Source organism: Pseudophryne corroboree, chromosome 5, assembly GCF_028390025.1.
Source record: "Pseudophryne corroboree isolate aPseCor3 chromosome 5, aPseCor3.hap2, whole genome shotgun sequence".
NCBI classification, from domain to species: Eukaryota; Metazoa; Chordata; class Amphibia; order Anura; family Myobatrachidae; genus Pseudophryne; species Pseudophryne corroboree.
In genome coordinates, this window is record NC_086448.1 from 458,384,056 (window position 1) to 458,390,055 (window position 6,000).

Genomic DNA, 6,000 nt, shown 5'->3' on the forward strand with positions numbered 1-6,000 from the left:
TCCCAACTGCAGCCTCCCTTAAGGAACTGCCAGATAGACAATTAGCTGTATTTCTCAAGTCTATGTACTACCTTACAGGAGCAATGGCCAGACCTGCTCCTGCTCCAGCTTGGGTGGCTAAGGCCATAAAGTCTTGGGTCGACAACCTTGAACAGAGTTTTATGTCTGATTCCACCAAGGACCACTTGTCTCTAATTACTCATATCAGAGATGCAGCCTATTACACTGGGAAGACAGCTTTAGATACAGTTCTGTTATCATTTAAGGCTTACGTGGTTTCCATTGCAGCTTGCCGCATTGTGTGCCTCCGGTCCTGAAAAACAGATTCAGATGCAAAGAAGTCTAGAAGCCTTGTTATACACAGACTAACTCCTATTTGGCCAGATCTAGGAAAGATTGTAGAGAAACTAGCAACCTCCAAAACAACTTGCCTGCCATCAGCATCATAAGTGCGGCCTTGAACTTCATCCTTTCGGTGCTTTTGTCCACAAGGCAAGACCAAAGGTCAGACATTCACGCAAGTGTCTCGCATTGTCAAGACCTATGAACCCACACCCAAACAGGTTTGGGCTGCTAGACATCCACCTACCAAGATAGAGGATAAACCTTCAGCCTGATTGTGTGGGCCTCCCTTTGGGGACCCCAGGATGGGAGACTAATTTCTTCAGTTCGCCCACACATGGTGTTAAATCACTGACGCCTGGGTCCTAGAAGTGGTCTCTCACATGTACGCTTTTTCCTTCCTGAATCGTCCTCCCAGACTTTAATTCTCTACTACTTTGTCACACCCGGCAAAACACAGGTTCTGACGGGAGCTATACAATCCCTCCTACGGTCGAGAGTAATTTATACCTGTTCCAAGACCTCAACAGGGTCAGGGGATCTATTCTACACTCTTTTTAGTTCAGAAGCCTAATTGGTCATACCATCCCATTCTGAATCTGAGATTACTGAACAAGTACCTCTAGGTGCCCAAATTCCATATGGGAACACTACGTTCCATTGTCCAGGCTATGCAACCTGGAGTCTTTATGGTCTCCCTAGATATACAGGATGCATACATTCATGTACCTATAGCACCCTGTCATCAACAGTTTCTCTGCTTTGCTGTCCTACATCAGCATTTCAATTTCCTGACCCTTCCCTTCAGACTGTCTACAGCCCCAAAGGGGGTTCATCAAGCTCATGGCGTGGCGGTGGCCCATCTCCAGAAACGGGGAATTTAGATACTGGTTTACTAAGCTGATCTTCTCCTCCTTGTGCAGGCTCCAATGGTGCTGGAACGTCCATTACAGCAGATTGTGTCCTTCCTTCAGACCCATAAATGGATAATCAACTGGCCCAAGTCCTTGCTCATCCCATCTCAGAGGATGCTGCACCTTGTTGCACTGCTGGACGCCAGGGTACAACGTATCTTCCTCCCTCAGGACAAGATTGTAACATTGCAGTTGCCTATCCGCAACCTTCTTCACAGTCCAAGGGTCCCAGTTCATTCAGCAATACAGACCCTAGACTCAATGTTTCTCAGTATTCAACATGATACAGGATACAGTGCATCCGGAAAGTACTGTATTCACAGAGCTTCACTTTTTCCACAATTTGTTATGTTACAGCCTTTTTACAAAATGGAATAAATTTATTTTTTTCCTCAAAATTCTACACACAATACCCCATAATGACGTGAATTTTTTTTTTTAGATTTTTGCAAATTTATTAAAAATAAAAAAACTAAGAAATCACATGTACATAAGTATTCACAGCCTTTGCTCAATACTTTGTTGATGCACCTTTGGCAGCAATTACAGCCTCAAGTCTTTTTGAATAAGATGCCACAAGCCTGGCACACCTATCTTTGGGAAGTTTCGCCCATTCCTCTTTGCAGCATCTCTCATGCTCCATCAGGTTGGTTGGGAAGCATCGGTGCACAGCCATTTTAAGATCTCTCCAGAGATGTTCAATTGGATTCAAGTCTGGGTTCTGGCTGGGCCACTCACATACATTCACAGAGTTGTCCTGAAGCCGCTCCTTTGATATCTTGGCTGTATGCTTAGGGTCGTTGTCCTGTTGAAAGATGAACCATCACCCCAGTCTGAGGTCAAGAGCGCTCGGAGCAGGTTTTCATCCAGGATGTCTCTATACATTGCTGCATTCATCTCTCCCTCTATCCTGACTAGTCTCCCAGATCCTGCCACTGAAAAACATCCCCACAGCATAATGCTGCCACCACCATGCTTCACTGTAGGGATGGTATTGGCCTGATGATGAGCGGAGCCTGTTTTCCTCCAAACATTACGCCTGGCATTCACGCCAAAGAGTTCAATCTTTGTCTCATCAGACCAGAGAATTTTGTTTCTCATGGTCTGAGAGTCCTTCAGGTGCATTTTGGCAAACTCCAGGCAGGCTGCCATGTGCTTTTTACTACAGAGTGGCTTCCATCTGGCCATTCTACCATACAGGCCTGATTGGTGGATTGCTGCAGAGATTGTCCTTCTGGAAGGTTCTCCTCTCTCTACAGAGGAATGCTGTAGCTCTGACATAATGACCATCGGTTTCTTGGTCACCTCCCTGACTAGGGCCCTTCTCACTCGATTGCTCAGTTTAGACGGCTGGCCAGCTCTAGGAAGAGTCTTAGTAGTTCCAAACTTCTTCCATTTACGGATGATGGAGGCCACTGTGCTCATTGGGACCTTCAAAGCAGCACATATTTTTATGTACCCTTCCCCAGATTTGTGCCTCGAGACAATCCTGTCTCGGAGGTCTACAGACAAATGCTTTGACTTCATGCTTGGTTTGTGCTCAGACATGCACAGTCAAGTGTGGGATGTTATATAGACAGGTGTGTGCCTTTCCAAATCATGTCCAATTAACTGAATTTACCACAGGTGGACTCCAATTAAGTTGTAGGAACATCTCAAGGATGATCAGTGGAAACGGGATGCACCTGAGGTCAATTCTGAGCTTCATGGCAATGGCTGTGAATACTTATGTACATGTGATTTCTTAGTTTTTAATTTTTAATAAACTTGCAGAAATCTAAAAAAAAAAAAACTTTTTCACTTTGTCATTATGGGGTATTGTGTGTAGAATTTTGAGGGAAAAAAATAATTTATTCCATTTTGGAATAAGGCTGTAACATAAGAAAATGTGGAAAAAGTGAAGAGCTGTGAATACTTTGTGGATGCACTGAATGCCTAGTTTCACTCCAAGCCTCTTCAGCGCCTGATATTCACAAAGTGGACGGGGGTTACCTACACAGATCAAGTCCCAGACCTTGATTCTGCCCCGATCTCTTCAGTCATCTCTTCCATGGCGGCTCCATACAGTACGGCCAATTTGTACAATGGTCAGCCATTCTGGATTCTGCACTGGACACTCCTCACCACAGATGCCAGTCTCAAGGGATGGTGAGCTGTCCCAGGCAGTCAAACCTTTCACGGACCCTGGTCTCTGGTGGACAGGAATCTTCTGATCAACGTCCTGGAACTTCAAGCTGTGTATTGGGCCCTTCATATGGCCCAGGACCTTCTACAGGGTGTTCCAGTACAAATAAAATTAGACAACGCCACTGCAGTGGCATATATACAGTTGTGCTCATACCCTAGCAGAATTTGTGATTTTCTGGCCATTTGTCAGAGAATATGAATGATAACTCACAAACTTTTCTTTCACTCATGGGGGGTAATTCTGAGTTGATCGCAGCAGGAATTTTGTTAGCAGTTGGGCAAAACCATGCGCACAGCAGGGGAGGCAGATATAACATGTGCAGAGAGAGATAGATTTGGGTGTGGTGAGTTCAATCTACAATCTAAATCGCAGTGTAAAAATAAAGCAGCCAGTATTTACCCTGCACAGAAACAAAATAACCCACCCAAATCTAACTCTCTCTGCACATGTTATATCTGCCCCCCCCCCCCCCCCCTGCAGTGCACATGGTTTTTCCCAACTGCTAAAAAAAATGTCCTGCTGCGATTAACTTGGAATTACCCCCATGGTTAGTGGTTGGGTGAAGCCATTTATTGTCAAACAACTGTGTTTACTCTTTTTAAATCATAATGACAACAGAAACTACCCAAATGACCCTGATCAAAAGTTTACATACCCCAGTTCTTAATACCGTGTATTGCCCCCTTTAACATCAATGACAGCTTGAAGTCTTTTGTGGTAGTTGTGGATGAGGCTCTTTAATTTCTCAGATGGTAAAGCTAACCATTCTTCTTGGTAAAAAGCCTCCAGTTCCTGTAAATTCTTGGGCTGTCTTGCATGAACTGCACGTTTGAGATTTCCCCAGAGTGGCTCAATGATATTGAGGTCAGGAGACTGAGATGGCCACTCCAGAACCTTCACTTTATTCTGCTGTAGCCAATGACAGGTCGACTTGGCCTTTGGATCATTGTCATGTTGGAACGTCCAAGTACGTCCCATGCGCAGCTTCCGGGATGATGAGTACAAATTTTCCTCCAGTATTTTCTAATAACATGCTGCATTCATCTTGCAATCAATTTTGACCAAGTTTCAAGTGCCTTTGTAGCTCATACATCCCCAAAACATCAGCGATCCACCTCCGTGTTTCACAGTAGGAATGGTGTACCTTTCATCATAGGCCTTGTTGACTCCTCTCCAAATGTAACGTTTATGGCTGTGGCCAAAAAGTTCAATTTTGGTCTCATTACTCCAAATGACTTTGTTCCAGAAGTTTTGTGCTTGTCTCTGTGCTGTTTGGAGTATTGTAAACGGGATGCTTTGTGGCATTTGCGTAGTAATGGCTTTCTTCTGGCGACTCGACAATGCAGCCCATTTTTCTTCAAATGCCTCCTTATTGTGCATCTTGAAACAACCACACCACTTTTTTTCAGAGAGTCCTGTATTTCAGCTAAAGTTATTTGTGGATTTTTCTGGCAGTTGTGGATGAAATTTTTGTTGGTCTACCTGACCGTGATTTGGTTTCCACAGAATCCCTCATTTTCCATTTCTTAATTAGAGTTTGAACACTGCTGATTGGCATTCTCAATTGCTTGGATATATTTTTATATCCCTTTCCTGTTTAATACAGTTCAATAACCTTTTCCTGCAGATCCTTTGACAATTCTTTTGCTTTCCCCATGACTCAGAATCCAGACACGTCAGTGCAGCACTGGATGAAAGATGCAAGGGTCTTTCAGGAGTCCAGAAACTCACTGACCTTTTATACACACACACTGATTACAAGCAAACAGATCACAGGTGAGGATGGTTACCTTTAGTAGCCATTCAAACCAGTTTGTGTCAATTTTTGTGCATGTTATCAGGCCAAAATCTCCAGGGTATGTAAACTTTTGATCAGGGTCATTTGGGTAGTTTCTGTTGTCATTATGATTTAAAAAGAGTAAACACAGTTGTTTGACAATAAATGGCTTCACCCAACCACTAACCATGAGTGAAAGAAAAGTTTGTGAGTTATCATTCATATTCTCTGACAAATGACCAGAAAATCACAAATTCTGCTAGGGTATGTAAACTTATGAGCACAACTGTATATATATATATATATGTGTATATATATATATATATATATATATATATATATATTTATAGACAGGGCTGCATTTGGAGTGTGGCAGCACTGGTAGAGGTGTCTCGGATTCTCGTCTGAGCAGAATTCCACCTTTCAGCCATGTCTGCAATATTAATTCCAGGAGTCCTCACCTAGGTAGTCGACTTTCTCAGTTGGCAGGACGTTCACACCAGGGAATGGTCTCTACACCCAGAAGTTTTCCAGAGTCTGGTGCAGAAATGGGGCCTTCCAGATGTGGGTCTCTTGGTCTCCAGACACAACCACAAGGTTCCAATGTACGGGGACACGATATCCGGAAGCAAGCATCACAGATGCTCTCACAGCCTCTTGGGCCTTCTATCTGGAGTATCTCTACCTTCCAGTGTCAAAGTTAAGAGGTTTACAGCATGCTCGTACTGGTAGCTTCAGCATGGCTCAGAAGCCATTGGTTCATGGATCTAATAGATCTC